The sequence below is a fragment of the Panthera tigris genome, chromosome B2, assembly GCF_018350195.1.
Source record: "Panthera tigris isolate Pti1 chromosome B2, P.tigris_Pti1_mat1.1, whole genome shotgun sequence".
In the NCBI taxonomy this organism is placed as follows: Eukaryota; Metazoa; Chordata; class Mammalia; order Carnivora; family Felidae; genus Panthera; species Panthera tigris.
Genome location: NC_056664.1, coordinates 73,266,017 through 73,279,736, shown reverse-complemented (window position 1 = coordinate 73,279,736; position 13,720 = coordinate 73,266,017). Strand labels below are relative to the sequence as shown.

Below are 13,720 nucleotides of genomic sequence, written 5' to 3'. Positions count from 1 at the left end.
TTGTAAATCACACTTATATATTTCACTGAGAGGTTTCTTTTGTGAGTCCATGATACATGTGAATCATTCCCGGTTCCCACTGCTATTCCAGGCATAGAGTGAGCCTGACTTTCTCCTTATTGCTGCCCTTGTAAGCTGGAAATTCTTTTCCAAAAGTGCCTGTATCTCTCCTGGGCTAAAGCTTGAGGAGTCAAGACTCAATGGCCATCACTGAGAGCCAAGGTGACTACAGTGGCCATGATCTCTCCAATATCCTTACTTGTCCTGAGGCTGAGGACGAAATGCTGCTATAAGATGAGATGAACATGGCTTTGTTAAAACAAGCCAAGAAAAAGTTAAATTAAGCCTGCTTATGTCACAATATTTGTTTTATTTATTTATTGAACACCTACTATGAGCCAGGTTTTATTCTATGTGAAGTAATGCATGGATTCCAATTCTGGACATGGTTACGGGGTTTTTTGTTTTTGTTTTTGTTTTTTCCAGGGAGACTCCCAGTCTCTACTTACATCAATGATTGTAGAATAAACAAAGGAGTTTGGTTTGGGAATGGGGGGAGGTTCACTTAGCTTCACTTGCCAGATATATTGAATTTCATTTTTGGCCAGCCAGGACCTTTACTATAAACTCATTCAACAAATGTCTTACTAGTGTTTTATAAAAATATCTATTCACGGGAGATACTGTTTTAAAGCACAACAGGGTACACTAAGGTATAGAAAATATGGCTATTGCTCTCACCCACTTATATGCACATAAATAAGTGTATAAATAATCATGATGAAAGAGAGTGGCAAATGTCAAAACAAAAATTTAAAAAAATGACATCCAAGGAGGGAAATACTATTTCAGTACTTGGGTGAAAAAGTGCGTCAGAGGGGACCTCCTAGTGCAGTGGATCAAGAAACATGGGAAGAGTGGAAACGGGGACCAGAGAAGAGCTACAGTCATTCTCAACAAACACGCGTGAATAAAGGCTGCAAGTGCCAAAAGTGAGGGATATAGAGGGAACTATGGAGCAGTGCGTTTTGCCTAAAGCTCAAGGTATATGAGGATTGGGGTAAGAGATCAAAAGGGAATGACCAGGTATGTTCTTAATCAACAGTAGAAAATTCTGATGCCAATTTATTAATAATGGTAAAGTTATATTCAGAAATTGAGACGGCCAGGAAGAACGTAATAGTCCTTTAGATTTTGTTTCACCAAATCGATCTTATTTAAAAGCATTTGAGATTAAAAAAAATTAGTTTTGTTTTTCTGCAACATTCACATATACAGAACCCCTGAAAAATACTGACTATACGTTGGGTTTTACTGCTGTACTATTTCTGAATCATGCTGGGTTTTTCCCCTAGTGCATTTCCCCAAAATTCGCATATGTGGTATTGACCATCCCCTTGGGACTCTAAACGAGAGTGCTCTAAGTGGGTAGTGGCATCTTGACCCATGCTGCGGGCAGAGGCCAGGAGAGGAGAGGCATAATTGCGGTGGTCTGGGAGACACAGGCTGTCTCTTGTGGAAGGGCCATGGCCATCACTTAGAAATGGCATCTCTCCAGAAGCGCAACAAAGTCATACTCGAAGTTGGACATTCTTCCAGAGCCATTGGGAGTATAAAGGGTTACTCGAACCCATGCCATAGGTGCTGTGTTTCATATGGAGATTTTATTCCTTTGGGGTTCCTGTAGTTGTTTGCTGCAAACCTCCATGATATCACTCTCCAAGGATTTTTGCCCCAATAAAGTGCTACCGTTAAAGGTCTTTTCTGTGCACTCACTATTCTGCTCCAAATGAGGTACAATGAGAGACTCTTCTGATTTCAAATTTATATTTTTTATTTAAACAAGAATAATGTGTTCATCAGATATTTCTTATAGCTGCTTTTGAGGAGTGAAGAAGTTGAAGTCTTAACAAAAAGTTAGCATGAGAGTATATATATGTGCGTGTGTATGTGTGTGTACATATGTGCACATATGAATTTGATTTTATAAATTTTCTTATGTAAAATCATACTTGAGAGGACACAGACTTTCATTCCAATCCTTGGCCTCCAATAAAAAAAAAGCATTTTCTTATGACTTACAACTTGATATCAGAATCTTTAATATTTTGGTAGGAAGTAAACCAGAACTCCAAGAAAATTTTCCTGGAGACTTCCTTGCTCACAGATGGGAGGTTAGAAGTGTATCAGACCCTGAAGAAGGGTGGGCACCCCCCCAATCCCCTCAAAGCTGCCCCAAATGCTGAGAGTAATTTTAAACCTGTGTATGTGGAAGCCGTCAACATCAGTCAAAAGAAACATGTAGATGCTATTTCAGGGTGTTTCATTCCAAGAATGTGGTTTCTTTCTGTATGTGGTTTCTTTTAAATGTGCAATACTTTACTGCCTGCCCAGGTTTGGGAGAAGAAGTGAAATGAAGATGGATACATGTAATTAAGATAAAACCAGGGCCATAGGAGCCTGTTTATAGAACACTGAAATGTTTTTACAAAAAAAAAAAAAAAAAAAAAAAATATCAGAGAATCTCAGTCCTCCCTGCCCCCACCCAAAGGAGAAGGTATTTATTTTTCTTCTGTATAACTTATGCAGTACCAAAGCTGTGTGAACCCTGGTGATGGGGCCTCCAGAGGCAGAGGCAGGCTGCACTGCCAGTGTCAAGACATATGGCCAGTCTCTGCCAAGCTCACCTGCCATGGACGGCTCTAATTCTCTCCCCGCACTTTGGTAAAAGGAATTCTTCTTCGCTGAGGCCAATGACAGATTGAACCAAGCTCTTGAGTGTTTGCTGCTCAGTGGTATGAAGCAGAGTCCACTGGTTACATGGGTCGCATTTAACAAACCAGACAAGAACTAGTTGCCATTATCTGCAGCCCCATCCCCCTCCACATAAGTTGATCAATTTAATCCTGAGTTACTGATACAGAATGAAAAAGAATTTGAAATTTTAACCAGTTGCAACAAGAAGTCAAAGATAATGCCGTATTTAATCACTGTAGCATCAGAGGGTCAATTTGTTGCCCCCAAATGCTTTTAAAATCCATGAGGCCAAGATAGCCAAAGTCTGTTCTTCTGGACCATATTTGTTTCTATCATTAGCCAATTTAGTGGGGGTTATTTTTGCAGGGGCTTAGGAAGGCCACCTTAGCTTGTTTGGTGTTTTCTAGTCATTTCTTTTTTTATTTTTTTTATTTTTTTAATGTTTATTTATTTTTGAGAGAGAGAGAGAGAGAGAGAGAGAGAGAGAGAGAGAGAGGGCACGAGCAGTGGAGGGGCAGAGAGAGAGAGGGAGTCACAGAATCAGAAGCAGGCTCCAGGCCTGCTCCAAGCTGTCAGCACAGAACCCAATGCAGGGCTTGAACTCACAAACTGTGAGATCATGACCTGAGCTGAAATCAGATCCTTAACCGACCAAGCCACTCAGGTGCCCTGGTGTTTTCTAGTCATTTCTTGAAGTGTATGGATAATTGTCCCTTCTTCCTCTTCCTCTTGACTGGCCACCCCACATTGTCCAGACTGTATCCCTACTTCCTCTTTCAAGAGTAAATCATTACTTGCTCCCAAGAACGACAGGATTTGTGGATCTTAGGGACCATTGGCACAACATATGAAGCAACATTGGTGTACCATTGGTGCTGCATGTCAAGCTGTCCCTATGGCTCACCTGTTCTCTCCATCTCCAAGATGGAGCCCAGAGCTGGGGTCACCACACTGGAGCAAACTTATGTGAAGCTCTGATAATAGTGGACATTTGCAGATACTCAAAAAGTTCTATCTTGACCCCCACATGTTCCCCCCATAAGAATGTTTTCCCTTAAACTTTGAGAGATGAGTCAGAGATAGCAAAAGTGAGAGCTGGAAAAAATGATTCTCCCAGGAGACCTGGCAGTGAAAGTCTGCCTTCAAAGCAAGTTCTTCATGGAAAATGTCCTTTTTCAAGAGTACCAAATCTACTAATTATGCAAGGAAACTTTGGATTGGCTATTGCTACCCAAATGTGTTAGTGTCTGTCAGCCTGCCAGTGTGTGACTTTTGGAAATAACATTTGCACAGTCTGTTTTTCTCATAGGGCTTATTGACACACACTGCAGCAACTCTGTGGCCTTCCCAACTACAGCATGTTAAATATCAGTTAAATGTAACATTATGTCTTGACCACATTCTTATGAGTCTGGCCCTATGTTGCCAAAGGAGAATGCAAACTTGGCCCACTGTCCCCTTCCTTTTTACAGATGCTGTCGCCCCTCAGATTCTTCTATCCAAACCAAGTGCAGACCATTACATAGAGCGGGATAGTTGACTTGGCTCTCCAGCAAAGGCAAAAAACATTTCCACACATTAAGCACAGTTTTAAGTAAGGTGCAGAAGAGCACATTTACTTGAAGAGTCTTTGAAACCTGGAAGATGAGGTTCTGTTTAGTTTTGCTCTTAAGCATATCTTTTGCATTCCTATTCTTTAAATTTTCATGATCTAGATATGGCATGTACAATTACTTTTTATTGACAGAGCATTTGATTAGCTGGTCTTTGATAGCATTAGGACAGATTTTTTAGACACTGTCATTCCTTAGAACATTATGTGGCACTTCATTTTACTCTGGGGGAAAACATAATTCTCTCTTTTCTTTAAGGATTTTTTTAATGTTTATTTTATTTTTGAGAGGGGGGCAGAGAGACACAGGGACAGAGGATCTGAAGCAGGCTCTGTACTGACAGCAGAGATCTTGATACAGGGCTCAAACTCACAAACCATGAGACCATGACCTGAACTGAAGTTGGACACTTAACTGAGCCACCCAGGTGCCCCAACATAGTTCTCTTTTATTTTCTTAAAGAGATTTCATTAATAAAATAAATCAGATAATTAGGTTTCCATATTCTCTAAAAACAGACTTTGTCAATGTGCAGGGGTTAGAAAAGAAAAAGGTGATAGAGAGGAGCATGTACTTGTCTTCTGAGCATCTCAAACTTGATATGGTCCAAACTGGACCTCCCACCCCCAAACCTGGTTTTCCTTCTGTGGTCCCTCTCTGTGACTAGCTCTGTAACAGTTCTGAAATGTCTCATTGGTTTCCCAAATCCCACCAATTTCACTTCGAAAACCTCTTTTCCCCAACTCCTTGCTATGGCTTTAAGTTAGTTCCTTTCCCTGCCTCTCTCACTTCTTCTTCACCTCATATCTCCCTCTCCACTCTGCAGCCAGAATCATCTTCTTGTAATACCAATTGCATCTATCACTATATGCTCAAAACCTTTCAGTGGCCTTTTGTTGCCCTTAAGAAAGGCATTTGCTACTAGAGTGACCCAGGAAGGCCTTTGTGACCTAATTTTCTCGTTCTGTTTCACCTCTTGCTATTGTCTACTCCTAGCACTTTGTTTCAGAAATACGTAACCAATTACAATTTCCCAAATCTTTCATTTTGTTTCTTGCTTCCATGCCTTTAAACATTGTTTGGAATGCTTCTCCATTTTGGCTTTGACAAAACTCCTACTTATCCTTCAAAATCCGAAGGCATCACTGCCAATTTAAACCTTCTTTGTATGTTGAGTCTTCTTGTTTTATTGCATGTATTATCCTGTGTTACAAAAAAACGTTAGTTAATTTACGTCTTTCTTCAGATTTAAAAATCATCTGCAAGGTTTATAGTAATCATTAAATTTTGCTAAATGTGGTGGAGAATTTTTATGAAAACGCCACTGCATAAAAAGTACCTGAGAACTTAATTCTAAATTATGTTGCCTAGAATTGACATTATTAGACTTGGAAGCTGAACACCTAGCCTCCAGTTTATGGGTATATTATATCTTGGATCATACAAAACAAAGTACTGGGAATGAGTAAGTTTACAGAAATATTTGTTAATTATATATAAGGTACTCAGTTCATTGGTAATACAAAGCTAACACTTCATGTGTAATAATTAATGTGATAATTACTTAACTTAATGATTTCCCTTTTATTTTTCTTAAAACTCAAACAGTCTTTGTATGTAGACATTTGGCTTATTAGCACATCCCCATTTACAGTATCTATTATTATTGTTTCAATCCATTGCTTTTAATTACAATCCTTTATGCAGTTACATTGGCTGTTTCTTACTTAATGGTCTCTTCAAGTTGTATGTTCCTATGCTTTTATTGTGTTAAAATATTTCCTCACTCCCTACCTGTGTATATTTATCAGAGTCACAATTTTACAGCTGGATGGAATTGTTAAAACATCATCTGATTCTTTTTTTGCTTGTTTTTTAATAACAGAACAAACTGAGAAGCAGAGAACTGTTTTGTGTGACTTTGTGCAGCTGGTTGGTGGCTGAGCCAAGACCAGCTGGTCTTCAGACTTATTTTCAAACCTGGTGCCCTTTCCACTGCCCACGTGATGTCCTTCTATTAGCTCATCTTCACTGATCTCTTCCTCCTTCCAAACCTCTTCACATAAACCAATTCACTTCACCAGATAGTATCTATTCTTCCTGTTTTGTCTATGCTCCTGGGTATTGGGAGAAGAAAATTGTTGGTCCTTATTGAATTTTCTATTTCCTATTTTAGATTTCATCTTTCATATTACTTCCATAAAAATTGAAATACTACTTTTATTTTAAAATTCCTGTGACTTGGGTAAGGTTCTGCTTTTGCTTATTTGATTTTGTGCTTTTTCTACATTCTTTTTTTTTTTTTTAATTTTTTAACGTTTATTCATTATTGAGAGAAGACATACAGCGTGAGCAGGCGAGGGGTAGAGAGAGGGGGAGACACAGAATCTGAAGCAGGCTCCAGGCTTCGAGCTGTCAGCACAAAGACCGATGCAGGGCTCTAACTCACAAACTGAGATCATGACCTGAGCCGAAGTCAGTTGCCCAACCAACTGAGCCACCCAGGAACCCCAACTTTTTCTATATTCTTCTTGAGCCTATTTTGTTTACTTAGATCAACTATTTTTTATTTGTACAGATAAAATAGGTTATCCCTCTCATTTTTCTTTCCTCCACATTTTATTTAATAGAAGATAATCCTAAATTTTGGTTAGCACATTCTATTTCCTTTTAGGATATTATGGGCAACTTGAGTATTAATATTCTTTAGTTAAAAGAATAACTTCTTTCGTAGAATTCTTGCATATCAAAGTTAGAAGACTCGTGATCCAAGCTAATTTCCAGTGCCATCATTCCTTTTAAACCACCCTCCTTCCATGTTAAGCCTTTGCTTGAAGACACCCAAAGATAGGGAATTCAGTATTTCTATGAAATCCTAACTGCCTCTGGACATACTACCTTTTAGAATCTTCTTTTCATTCAGTTGAATCAATCCCTCTCAGTAATATAATTCTGACTTCAGAGCCATAAAAAACAACTCCAGTTCTACTTTCAGCCAGCTGATCATGTATTTGAAAGCAGCTTTCATTTCCCCCTGTGCCTGTTCTTCCTCAGGCTAGACATTCCCATTTCCTCCAAACTATGGTCCAGTAATTTGGTTTTAAGTTCTCTCATCATCCTGACCATCTGTTAAAGGCCCAGAACCGACTGCAGTTCTGCAGGTGAGCCCTGACCAGGGAGGCAGAGCTCTCTCTTTCATCCTGATCTTTGCAGTTGTGCTTTCGTGCTGGGCACATTACTGTTCATTCACACTGAGTGGCTTGTTATGGGCTGAATTGTGTCCCCCTACAAAAGGTATGTTGAAGTCCCAACTCCCAGTATCTCAGAATGTGACCTTGTTTGGAATTGGGGTTTTACAGAGGTAATTAAATAAAATGAGGTCATTACGGTGGGCCCTAATCCAATGCGACTGGTGTCCTTATGAAAAGGGGAAATTAGGACACGGAAACAGACACGCACAGAGGGAAGATGACGTGAAGAACCAAGGAGAAGATGGTCATGTGACTGGAGTGATATGTCTGCAAGCCAAGGAATGCCAAGGATTTTTGGCAAACACCAGAAGCTAGAAGAGGCAAGGAAGACTTCTTCCTCAGAGTCATCAGTGAGAGCTTGGCCCTGCTGACACCTTAATTTTGGACTTCTGGCTTCCAGGACTGTGAGACAACACATTTCTGTTGTTTCAAGTTACCCAGTTTTTGGTACTTTGTTATGAAGGTCCTAGGAAGCCTAATACATGTCCTTTCACCAAAGCTCTCTGCTTTTTATTCCCTACTCTGTCTCTCTTGTCCCCTTCTCTCATAACAATGTTCTGGCCCTTCTAATCCATGTGAAAAGCTCTTTCTTTCTTTCTTCTAAGTTTCATTTTTGTTTGATTTGGCTCATTACGTAAGCCGATTGAGCTTTTTTTTTTTTTTAATGAAATTTATTGTCAAATTGGTTTCCATACAATACCCAGTGCTCATCCCAACAGGTGCCCTCCTCAATGCCCATCACCCACTTTCCCCTCTCCCCCACCCCCCATCAACCCTCAGTTTGTTCTCAGCGATTGAGCTCTTTTTTATTTATTTATTTATTTATTTATTTATTTATTTATTTATTTATTTTTTAATATATGAAATTTACTGTCAAATTGGTTTCCATACAACACCCAGTGCTCATCCCAAAAGGTGCCCTCCTCAATACCCATCACCCACCCTGCCCTCCCTCCCACCCTGCCCTCCCTCCCACCCCCTATCAACCCTCAGTTTGTTCTCAGTTTTTAACAGTCTCTAATGCTTTGGCTCCGATTGAGCTCTTTTATGTCCTGTTTCTATCATGTTGGTAATTGTTATCTGTCCCAACTTAAGTATTTTCAGAGTTGCTGAGAATTTTTACTCAAACCACTAGTAAATCATTGAATGAGATACAGAAGACCTTCTTGGAACTACCTTTAGGTCAACACTGACTTGTTTTCTTACTGCAGTTGTTCAGCCCATTTTAAACTCAACTAACTCCTTTAATCCAATTTATAATTTGTCTTGAAGTGCAAGAAAAATATTATAAAAGACATTGTCTAACATCTTGCTGCAATCATGACATGCCATGTTTATATCATTCCTTCTTGCCAATTTAGTAACTCTACCAACAATTAGTTTAATCTGGGATTACTTATTCTTCATTATCCCCACTTTGTTTTCATGTATTACAAGCCCAGCTTTTAATAGTTCAGTCAAGAATTTTTTCTAAAACATATATCAAATCTTTGGTTTGTGTTTTGTAAAATCTGTCTCTCCTCTTTGGAAATAAGAATCACAGTGGTTCATCTTCTGATTCCTCTGATTCCTCAAAGATTCAATTCTGAGAATTTGTTTACATCCCCCAGTCTCCCTCCCCCTGAAATATCCATATGTATTTTTTCCAGACTATGAAACTTAAGTTCTTTTACAATTATACTGTTATACTCTGTATACTTATCTTGGTTTTGGTTCTCTCTTATCATTTCTTCTGAACTTTTCAAACTGAAGATTCTTCTGGACAGAGAAGATGAAAGCATGAGTTCAAACTAAAGTCCTATGCATATTAAACATGTGATAATAATTATATCTTAAATTTCTTACATTGTGAAATAATATAAGCATTTTGATACATACTCCATTGTGTAGATGGGCAGCTACTGTTATCACATGTTTTCTTGCTTAAATTTTTACCTGACACAAGAATCAGTAACTTAATAGTTTCTCTAAATATCCTTTTCTCAAAGTTGACTACAGTTTTCCTTGCCAAGAAAGATTTTTGTGTACTTGATAAAATTTCAGAATGTCCTGGAACAGTCTAGTACATTTTCAGTAGATAATTTTAGAAGACAACAGAATGTGGGTCAATACCAAAATATAAGTTATACACACTGTCATATGCATTGCTTGTGAGACTGATATACCATACTAGAGGAAGTAAATCCCTTATATAATACAGGAAAATACCTGTGCCTTAGCTATTTAAGGAGTATCACATAAAATTTTACTTGACTTCGGAAAACAAGTTCAAAATAGGTGCTTTGTTAATGGGAAGGTAACTGTAAGAGGCACTGGACCCAGGAGTAGATTGTTCTTGTCATATTTTGGAAATTATTGGCCAGGACTGCCTGTTACCTAAAGTTGGATGTGTGAGTCAGATGATTAAAACCTGACATTAGGCCTTCCATACTAGATGAGAACCTGACTGGCAGCAGACCTGCAGCTGGCCAAGCAAGAAACAGCACACAGGGCAGGTGGGAAGTGGTAGTCCTCAGATACTCTTCAAACAAATGGTTGGCACTGGAGCCAGGGAACCCAGAACAGGTTGTGCTTCAATTCAGTCCAACAAATACTAAATGGCTGATATGTGCCATTGTGCTAAGTGTTGGCAATTCAGGTAGGCAATAAACAACACAAACACTTGTGTTGTATGTAGAGTCAGATCTTTACCCCCTGAGAAAGCAATCTTAGAAAGATAAAGGCAGGACCACAGGACTCTCAGGGAAGCTAGAACCCAAGATAAATATTGAAGTGGTCATCAGAATGAGATCTCTGTTAGGTGTGCAGAGATGTGACTAAGCAGCAGAGGGAGCATTTAGACACTTAGGGGCCAGCCTTCTATTACCATAGTCCAAGTTCGACTATGATTAGAATGCTGAGCAAAGCATCTACATTTTAACTCCATTTAAGGCCATTTAGAATGGCCAGAATGGATCAAGATGTGGTGTGGTGTGGTGTGGTGGGAGGGACAAGATGATGGGTGATGCCAAGGTTGTTTCTATATCCCTTAATCTGGAACTGGGGTAGAATTGCACCTGTTTATGTTTTCTAAGTCATCATTGATTATTTGCATTATTTCTCTGCATCTGTTAGCATTGAATTGTGGCTAGATGACTCAGACCTACCCATAAAAGTTGTATATTCAATAGATTCTTCCAGGGAGATTCCGGGACTAGAGAATGAGTCAAAAGAAATAACATGCTCCTCAGAAACTTCTGGAAGATGTCAGGGCACCTGGATGGCTCAGTCAGGTGAGCATCTGACTTCAGCTCAGGTCCTGATCTCATGGTTTGTGAGTTTGAGCCCTGCATCAGGCTCACTGCTGTCAGCTCAAAGCCCACTTTGGATTCTCTGTCCCCTGTTCTCTCTGACCCTCCCCTGCTCATGCTCTCTGTCTCAAAAGTAAATAAAACATTATAAAAAAAGAACTTTTGGAAGATGTCAACCTTGGGAAGTGTAAGCACCCAATGAACCCTAAGTTCCTCCCATGATGTCCTTGATCCTACGGTCATAGTTACTCCTATACCCCTTTCTTATTAACAGAAACCCCATGGGGCGCCTGGGTGGCTCAGTCGGTTGAACGTCTGACTTCGGCCCAGGTCATGAGCTCACAGTCCATGGGTTCGAGCCCCGTGTCGGGCTCTGTGCTGACGGCTCGGAGCCTGGAGCCTGCTTTGGATTCTGTGTCACCCTCTTTCTCTGCCTCCCCTGCTCATGCTCTGTCTCTCTCTGTCTCAGAAATAAATAAAAACATTAAAAAATTAATTAAAAAAACCCCAGAAACCCCTTCTTGTCTGGACAAGGTTTTGATTATGGATATAACATTTGACTACTTTTAAATTTCTCTTTTATTGTCACAGACTTGGCTAAAAAGCATTTGTAAAAAATCACTCACTGAACTGTCCCCTGGTGCAAATGGTCTATCATTTGATTAACACCATTTTCCACTAAAAAGTTATCTGAGAACATAGTTGATAGGCAGAAATACATTTTATCCAGTACTTGAGATTGCTTTAGTAGATACCAGACATTTCTCAAAGATCTGGTGAGATAGGTTTATTTTTGAACATGTCCTTGGTAATGATAGTAAATTGTGCCATTTTTCTTATCATTTTCACTAACAGACTTCTTGATTAATCTGATAGCGCTGTCAGAAACAGACTTCACATTCTCTTAAGAATGAAAACTTTATGGGCACTTTATTGACTACCTTTTGTGACTTTTCTCTAGTTAATATACAATCAACATGCTTTTAGCTTCTTTTTCTAAAGTAAGTGAGAGAATGTAAAATAGTCCACAGCACATCATTTTGTACTCTAAATGCAAAGTGGGTGTTTCTTTTGACAAAGGGGAACACCCTTTCAAATAACATGAAGAACAGCATGACCATTAGTTCTAAGCAAAAACTCTAAAAGTCATACTATTTTCTTATTTCCTCCCTCCTTCTCTCTCTGTCCTCTCTTCTCTCTCCTTTGCTTCAGCAGCTATTTTTTGAGAGCCTACTCTGGGCTGGCTCTGTACCCTGCCCTCATGAGGCTTGCACTTAAGTGGGAGAGATAATTGCTAAACAACTAATTATTAAAAGTAATTTTTGAGAAATTCTAGCTTTTGCATATTAGCAACTGGGTTTCTCTCCCTTGTAATCCGAAGCCCCTCATCCTCTGACTTTTGCATGTACCTATCTAACAATTCCCTAAGATGTTTCATGGAGGAAGTCACGAACCACATTGATTGAACCTCCTATAATTCACAAAGCCCTCTGCCATCATCTGGGGCCTTAGGGCTAATAACTCTGTATTATATATCTTAAATGTATTTCCAAGGTAGCTCTTCTTAATCTTTCCCACTCTTCTTAATCACCAAACCTCAACTCTGCACAATCTCCCATTCTCTTCTTTCATGGGAAGTCAAGGCCAACATTATTCAGCTCAGAATGTCTCTGTATCTAGCTCAAGATTTATGTTTCAAAGATCTGTTTATTCTTACTTAACAATGTCTCCTGTCTTAGGATAAGTATCACTTTTCTTTTCTGAGGACTTGCTCTATCTCATGTTTTCTGATCTTTGGCCATTTATTTATTCCATAAGTCATATTCTTTTTCCCCCTACTCTTACCTACCTCTCATTTTTGTCATACTTTAAACTGTCCTTTTTCCACAACCTATACAAGGTCCCAAATATCCTTCATACTTAAAAACAAAAGACAAAAGCAAATAGCAACATCAGCCACCACTAACACAAACCCCTGCTAACTTCTTATGCTATTCATTAGTTTATCTCACTATTTCCTTTCTGAATATTTCAGTCTGCATTGTTTGCTTCTCATTCCTTACCATTCACTTTTTACCCACCTCCCTTACCTTGTAATTAGCAATATTTTCTTTTGAAGGTGATATTGAATGATTACCCATTATTTCATTCACTTACTGAAGAAACAGTTACTTGGTTACTTTTATATGTCAGGCACTATGGTAGGTGTGGAGTGAGACCCTAATCCACATCTTTGGGGAACATTTTCACTGAAGTATAACTATTAGAACAGATGTGGTATGTATAAGATATGGTAATTGCCAAACACCATAGCCTTTTTATTCATGTCTACAGAAACAGAAGGTTTTCAGTACTTTGTTCTTATTAAAACACTGCCTTATAATACCATGCCATTGACTATCTAGGTTTATATTTACCTCTTGGAGGCACTCCTTCTCTTCCTTTTTCACTGGCTGTTAGCCTTACCTTTAGTTTTTGCCTTTTATATTATAGACACAGCCTACATTTCTGTAAGTGATCCTTTTGATACATTGCCCGCCATGGCTCTGTTAACTGCAGCAGAAAGATGAAGAGTAGGAAGAACTGAGACCTTGAGGTGTGCATTCTCACTGAGTACCCGACTCAGAAGGACATATCCAGCAGTAAATTGTGGTAAAAAGTCTAGCCAGGCAGGGTAGCATGGTATACAGAGAGAGGGCAGATGCTCAGTCAAAACATAGCATTAGTAAAAAGTTATACATGGAGGACATGAAGATCTTGAGAATTAATATCCTTGATAGCTCTCCAGAACTATCTCAGTTGCCTCCTA

General features: G+C 39.1%; 1 long non-coding RNA gene across 3 annotated transcripts in view; it reads right to left on the bottom strand.

Annotated features, from left to right (window-relative positions):
* Positions 1-9,322: 9,322 nt before the first annotated feature.
* The window catches only part of LOC102962755, a 260,546-nt gene continuing 256,148 nt past the window's right edge, over positions 9,323-13,720 (bottom strand). For all 3 annotated transcript variants that reach the window (XR_006217730.1, XR_446076.2, XR_006217728.1), the window contains one exon: positions 9,323-9,379. This is a non-coding gene — a long non-coding RNA (uncharacterized LOC102962755). The remainder of the gene's footprint in view (positions 9,380-13,720) is intronic.